Here is a 7,879-nt window from a genome sequence, read left to right as displayed (position 1 = left end):
GAGGCCTGGCTCGCGTGGAAGTCCCGGGGCGGGGGCCCGATCCCGCTGGGGAGGGAGGGTTTTGAACCGGCCACAGGTGCGGGCTCCGCCCCGTCCCCACCCCACCCCACCCCCGGGAGGGCTGGGCCGGGAGCCCGGGCCCGGAGCGCGCCCGCGGGGACGTCCGCCGGACACCGGGGCTCGGGGTCATTGGAAGGTCTTGGCGTGCGGGGCTTTGAGGGTCGTGTTTTCGTCCATGCGCAAGGTGCTTTGAGGAAGGAAAGAAATGACCTGGCCTTCCTCTCTGAGGGTGCGAATGCACCGCAGGACCGACGGGGGGGGGGGGCGGGGACCCCGGGGCGCCACCCCCCCCCCCAGACTGCAACACGAGCCCCAGATCAGAACCGAGCTGCTGCATCCGATTTCCTTCTAGTTATTCGTTAATCACGAGAGTAGCAAATCAGCCCAGTCTCAGAGATCGGCTAGCACGGAGCCCGAAAGACTGATTTAATCCGTTAGAATCCAAGATGACCTACTTGATCTCCACTGTTCTCTAGGGCTTAATGACACCACGCTTTAATGGGGGCAATGGCAGTTATTTAAAGGCCTAGGTTTAGCTATGTACTGGTGGCTCACCCCTGTCATCCTAACTACTCAGGAAACAGATCTGAGGATGGCGGTTCAAACCCAGCCCAGGCAGGAAAGTCCATCAGACTCTTATCTCCAATTAACCACCAGAAAATCAGAAATGGCGCTGTGGCTCAGGGACAGCACCCAGGCCCCGAGTTCAAGCCCCACGACCTACAAAAGAAAAAAGGGGGGGGGGAACCTAGGCTATGTTCCAGATTTTCCACTGTCTGTGGTTACATGTTTGATTCCCCCCTTTTTTTTTTGACTCTCTTGGTTCGTTATTTTTCTAATTTATTCATTTAAATTAATTTACTTACATAAACTATCGATTTATTTAGGTGCCAGTCCTGAAGGCTTAAACTCAGGGCCTGGGCACTGTCCCTGAGCTTTTTTACTCAAGGCTAACACTACCACTTGAGCCACATCTCCACTTGCGGGGGTTTTGTTTGTTTGTTTGTTTTGTGGTTAATTGGAGATAAGAGTCTCCTGGATTTTCTTGCCCAGGATGGCTTCCAACCTTGATCCTCAGATTTCAGCCTCCCAAGTAGCTATGATGATAGGTTGGAGCCACCAGCCTCTGGGCTTTCGTTTTCATTTATAAAAAGAATGTTTGTGCTCGTCTTGCAGATTTTCTTTGAGAAACAGATATGACGTCAGATACAAATGAACAACATAAGGCAGGAAGTGTCACACACATTTATTTAACAAATACTTACCTTGCAAAGATCAACTGTGGTGGAGGCCTGTATTGAGAGCCTCAGGGAGCTTGGAGCCAGTGATGACACATACACATGCTCATTACATCAAACTGAAAATTTGCCCTGAGGGCAGATAGAGATAAGAGTGCAGAGGAGGGGTGAGAGTTTATTTCTGGCTGAAAGAAAACTAGCTGTGGAGGCCTCACAAAGAGGGACAAAGGCAGATGTAGAGGATATGTGTGTGTAGGGGTGAGGGGGAAGGTGAGAAAGTACTGCTCCCTTTGGAGGGGGCTGGTGGCAAGAGGCAAGGAGGATGGAGTGGCCTAGTTGGGAGCCTGAGCTCTGGGTAGCTAAGGATAGATGCACTTTTACTTACAGGGGATGGAAGAGGAGAAGCCAATTCACCATGGAAAGAGAATAGGTGTGCAGAAGCCCAAAGAGGAAAATAGGATGGAATTCCATCAGAAGGCTGGATGGTGTGGTGGACATATTCTGCCATCTTTGTGTCTGTTTGTCTATCTATCTATCTATCTATAATCTATCATATATCCCTCCATCCCTGAATGTTTTCATATGTTTATAATTTAGATTTAAATTCACATATGAGAGAAAACACGAGCCATTTATCTTTCAGAGCCTAATTTACCTCACTTAACAACAACAAAAAAATTTTTTAGCTCCATCCATTTCCCCAGGTTTCCTTTAAACTGGAGAGATAGTTTCTTTGAGTTGGAAGATTAGATGTCATACCTGACCTCAGAGACGGAAGTTTCAGTAGTGGCATGCAAAGTGTTACTATTACTAAATCTACTCAAGCTTTAGATTGCCTAAATCTCAAAATAATTAAAAATTAGAAAGCATCAAATAGATAAAGTCCCATAGATTTGGTTGTCAAGCAGGGAACATTAAAAATAAAAAAAGACCAAGAAGGTTATATAATTATTGTCAAGGGACCTTTGTGTGAAGGAGAAAGGGGGTAATTATGCACATAATGAAACTCCTACAAGCTGTGCAAGTCAATGCTACCCTAGAGAAAAAGATTAGGTGTGAGCATGCCTATAATGTCCTTTCTGAATCTGTCTAGATGAATGATTTCTAAGGTTTCCTTATCCTGGACATTTTATATCATGCAATTCCCTGCAACACAACACAAAACAAACTTCTCACATTTAATTAATTCAGACTTTTGTGAGAAAAGGAGCTTGTGGAATGTCACCAAATGCTGGAGGAAATGGCTTACTGAGGTTCACAATAGTAGGAGAAAGGGGAGAAAATTCAGGAGCTGCTGGTTGGCTGAGCAGAAGGATCTGCCTTCCCTTTTCTAGCCATCCACACCTCACCTTGCAGGGCAAGAAGCTGAACCTAAGCAAACATGCTGAGAGGAGGGCTGGTCCTGGTACTCACTACCACCATTTAGTTTTAATTTTTTTTTTTTTTTTGTCTCATTCAACCATCCTTTTACCCAGACATGTCAACCCCTGGTCCATATGTGGATGGAATTCCTTGGCAGGTCTTGAGTTTATGTCCAATCAGTGATAGATGTGTGAACAGCAGGTCTGCAGCATAGAAGGAGTGGAGAAGGCAGGAATTGACTGAGGAATTTGAATGAGGAGTCTGGTCTGGGCTTTGAGATCAGTTTCTGGTGTGAAACTTGGGCAATTCCCCTACTCACCCGGCTTCTGTCTCTATAGCTGAAAGATGAGATCTACATTAGTAAGCCCTTCTAACATTTAGCCTTCACACTCGGAGACTTTTGTGAATCTGTTAATGGAGCACCTCGTGTATTTCTAAATGGAACTTTTCTCAAGTCCCACTGAGTGGCTTGGAGCCTGGAGCAGCCTTGTTTCCTAGATTCAGGACATATTGATTTCTGATTTCTCCTCTTGGATCAAGCCAATAGGCTTGAAAGGGAGCCACATTCAGAGAGGAATTAGGAAACAAAGTGTGGCAGTTGTCAGGATCTGAATGTCAAAACTTAGTCTATGCAACAGTATTAGGAGGTAAGATCTGCAGGAAGTGATTTAGTTAGGGTCTTTTTTTTAATTGTGAAAATACCGTACAGAAAGGTTACAATTACATGAGCAAGGTAATGAGTACATTTCTTATCAATCATTGTTGCCTCCAAGAGGCTTCACTTAACATTTGGTCCTTTTGCCCTTTTGTCCCTTCCCAGGATAGTCAACAAGATGCTGTTTGGAAGTAACCTCAAGACCTTGACAGCAAACCTTTGCAGCACTTTGATTTTGGACTTCCCAAACTCCCAAAACTGTGAGAAATAAATTTCATTGTAAATCTCCCAGCCTGAGGTGTTTTGTTATAGCAGCACAAATGGCCTACAACAGTACTATTTTCCTCCTCCCTCTTCCTCTTCCTCCCCTTCCTCCTCCTCCTTCCCCTCCTCTTTCTCCCCCTCCTCTTTCCCCTCCCTCTCCTTCTTCCCCCTCCTCCACCTCATTCTGTGGTTGGGGATAGAACCCAGGTTCTTTTGTTTGTTTGTTTAACTGTATTTTTTTTTTGTCTTTTCTTTTTTGGTACTGGGGATCGAACCCAGGATGTTGCACTTGCTAGGCGAGCTACATCCCAGCCCAAACCCAGGTTCTTAGCCATACAAGCTCAGAGCTCTACAACTGAGGCCCCAACTAGACTTTTGTTTTTAAAAGTCCTTGGGATGAAGGGGCAGCATTTTTTTGGTCACTGTTCTCTGTGATGATATCCAAGCCAAGCAGAAATGGTTACTAACATGCATCTCCCAAGGTATAGTCATCCTTGAAGCCCAGCTGCCCTGGGGTGGGGTGGGGTAGCTAATGTAGCTAAGGTTTCCTGAGCATTCACCTTTAGTCAGTACTGGGCCAAATGTTTTACCTGCATTATTTTACGTATCCCTCAAGACATCTATTTAAGCTCAGTAAGATTTCTGCCTTTGATAGGTGACCCTTTTGAGGCCATGGTTTTCTGAAGCAATATAGAAGCAAATGTGGGAGGGCAGAGCTCTCATTCTGGAACCTATCATTTATCCACAAGTAACTCTATAGTTCAGAGCCAGTTTACTAGGGTCTACCTTCACTCTGAAAACTCACCCAACTTGGCAGCACTATTCCTACCCAGATGGCCAGGTCTAAAGCCAAAAGTTGAATGTATTAGGATTTTTTTTTTGGCAGGGGCGAGGTGCAGGGAGGAGATCTTTGGTGGGTCTGATTTCAGCCAGAAGAGCAGACACTATTTCAGTACTCATAGTACTACAGTAATGGAGACATGACACAAGTAAGGTTGATGACCAAGAAGTCAGGTGAACCAGTGCAGACTCAAAACCATGAGCTGAGAGAGTCGGTGAAGGTGTGCCTCCATCTGTCTGTGCTTCTCTCTCCATCCCCTCGCAGTTGGACTTGTGCCCCTCTGCAAGCATCATTTTCTGCACCACCTCTTTTTTTACCATCTTATATTTCTCAAATGTAAATTTAAGGAATTGAGTTCTCCATCTTCCCCAATTTTATTAAAAATGTGCTTCACATTACACGAATACTTGTGTGGGGCAGCAGGTTTCACATTTATCAGATGTCAGATGCTGACATCTGAGGGTCATGGTTCAAAGCCGGTTGGGGAAGACAAATTGGTGACTCAGCTCTAAATAGCAAAAAAAAAAGTCAAGATAATAATAATATAATAATAATAATAATAATAAAGTTCCCTTTCTCTTATTTCCAGTCATTTGTTTTCAATTCCATCTTTTGATTTCCAGATAGTTTGAGTGTTACCAAACAAATTATTCATCTGTTTGTGTTGCAAAGTAAGTCATTGTAATGCCTAATGCCCACCACTAGATGGCAATTTTTTTTCTTTTACAGGTGTCTCACATGCCAGGAAAGCAAGTTTCCTCACTCCAGCCATTACATGGCTTATTAAGACCACCTATGTCTTTAGCTTATTCTTTTTTTGGGGGGAGGGGGTGCTTGAATTCTGCACGTGGGCGCTATCCCTCAGCTCTTCAGCTCAAGGCTAGTGCTCTACCACTTGAGCCACTGGTGGTTTTCTGGTGGTTAATTGGAGATAAGAGTCTCATAGACTCCTTCCTGGGCTGGCTTTGAACCGTGATCCTCAGATCTCAGCCTCTTGAGTAGCTAGGATTACAGTGTGAGCCACTGGTGCCCTGCTTTAGCTTTCTCTTGCCATTAAAAAAAATGGTGTTATTCCTGAGGTCTCAGCATTTATATTGATACACAGTTGCTATCCTGTCTTCAAATTGAAAAGGAAATGGCCCATTTGTTCCTTTTAATATTACTAACATATATATCATTTTGTGGACATCTGTAAGTTTCCAGTCTACTTTCATATTACATTATTATGAATTTCCAGATTTATACATATAGATTGACCTTACAAAGATTTATTACTGGGAGTTCTTTAAATAATAAGCCTGTTTTCCATTTCTAATATTATTACATAGCTCACATATCATTGATTTACATAGTCATATTTGGGTAATTAACTTTGATATCAGCTATATCTGAATAAGATGTATACTCGGAGGTGTGTCAATCTCAAAATGTTAGTGTTACATAAATAAAAGAGATTATTCAATCACTCACTAAGTGATTGAAAATGCTTCTCATTCTTTTCTAAGAGATTAAAGTATATGGCACCTTGAAAATCTGAATTAGTGATGTTTATATATAAGGCATTTTCACCATCATAAAAACTTGTATTTTCCTTTCAATGAGCTTAAGGAACAACAAAACATATTAACTAGAAATGAAGTGAAAGTAGACAATATTCAAGGCAATGGCCTTTCATTTCTATACAGTTAAAACTAAGAAATCTTCAAGGGTTAGAGGAATTCTCAGGCAAAGCTATATATTTGGAGCTGAATAGGCTTTACAGAAGAAAGAAATTATATGGACTATTCTTCCAGTCATTCAATGTTCTTAGTAAAATCATGTTTGGGGTGCTATCTCATTCCCAGTTCCACAACTAGGCCTGCACCTAGCATTTGTAAATGCTCAGGGCAGGGGTGTGAGGGTGAACCCTGGTCCCTTCTCCAGGCCTGTGTTGTCTTGAGAGAGGCCTGGTAGTCTTGTGTATGGACACCCCAGCCTCTGGACAGCTTCATTGTTCCACAGAGACAAATCAAGAAAAGGCACCAGGCAACCAGGAAGCCAAGCTGTGGGTTTAGGCCATTGGACAGTAAACTCTGATATTCTAGATGCCAAAACATGTGGTCTACAGGTGGCTCAGAGCCACTCATATCTCCCTGACTGGTCACTTAAGGTGTTCAATGGTATTTATGTGAGTGTGTGTGTATGAGTGTGTGTGTGTGTGTGTATTTTTATTTTTCTGTTGGTTGTAGGCCTGAACTCTGGGCCTGGGCACTGTCCCTCAGCTCTTCAGCTCAAGGCTAGCGCTCTACTACTTGAGCCACAGCACCACTTCCGGCTTTTTCTGTTTATGTGGTGCTGAGGAATCAAACCCAGGGCCTCAGGCATGCAAGGCAAGCGCTCTACCAATGAATCACCTTCCCAGTTCCAAGGTATTTATACTTATAGTTTAAAAAATTTACATTCAAAATTATATATTATAGTTAAATAAATTTTTATTAATAGTTTTTCAACTTTCACTTAAACTGATTTTGGCTCATTTTCACCAACTCCCAAAGAAGCCTCATTCCCACTGTTCAAGAGGCCTGCAGCCTGACTGACCTTCACAGAGATGACTTACTAGAGGCCCTGACCTCCTTTTCTTTAGCGTTTACTTCAGAAAACGTGGACTTTGCTTTGCCTAGTGAAAATATTTTCTCTCAGTCTCTTGCTAGCTTTGTTCTCAAGGACCTGAGAGCCATCCCTTTCAATGCGATGATTCCCCCAAACAGTGCCTAATTCCTTAGTCTGTGGGAGGACAGGAGGCTCACTTCAATTAGAGGCAATTAGCATACATAAAAACGCTAATCAACATGGATGACGCTTGCCCTAATGTCCTCTAGTACTTTCCACTGACTCATCCTAGTTCTTAAAAACCTGAGTCTGTCTGCTCTCCCCTTCCCACTCTGAACCGTCCTTGCCTGTTTAATGCTCTCCTGTGCAGTTTTCCTTTGACATTTACCTTCTCTCAAATTCCTTTCCCCTTCCTTAGCTTTGAGCAAACACTATTTTCTATTTCCATAACTTTGCCTTTTCTGGGTGTTTTGAATATGGGATTGTATTGCTCATGGCTTTTGTTGGTTATGTATTTTGTAATGGATATTTAGATATATTCTACATTTTTGGCCATTACAAATAATGTTGCTATGAACTAATGCTTCTTTTTTTCATATGGACATGTGCTCACTTCTTGGGTATATATTTAGGAGTGGAATTTCTGGCTCATATGGTAAATATTTAAATTGTGCAGCAAAACCAGCCTGATTTTATGAAGTGATTGCATCAATATGTATTGAAGCAGTAATGGCTGAGACCTCCATCTTCTCCAGTTATCTACATAGATACCTTAATCTGCCGGCGTGGCTCACGACTATAATCCTAGCTACTCAGGAGCTGAGGATCGTGTTTCAAAGCCAGCACCTGCAGGAAAGTCCATGAGACTCT

This window comes from Dipodomys spectabilis, unplaced genomic scaffold, assembly GCF_019054845.1.
Source record: "Dipodomys spectabilis isolate Male_0828 unplaced genomic scaffold, ASM1905484v1 ptg000783l, whole genome shotgun sequence".
In the NCBI taxonomy this organism is placed as follows: domain Eukaryota; kingdom Metazoa; phylum Chordata; class Mammalia; order Rodentia; family Heteromyidae; genus Dipodomys; species Dipodomys spectabilis.
The sequence above is the reverse complement of the archived record's forward strand: the minus strand, read 5'-3'. Positions refer to the sequence as shown.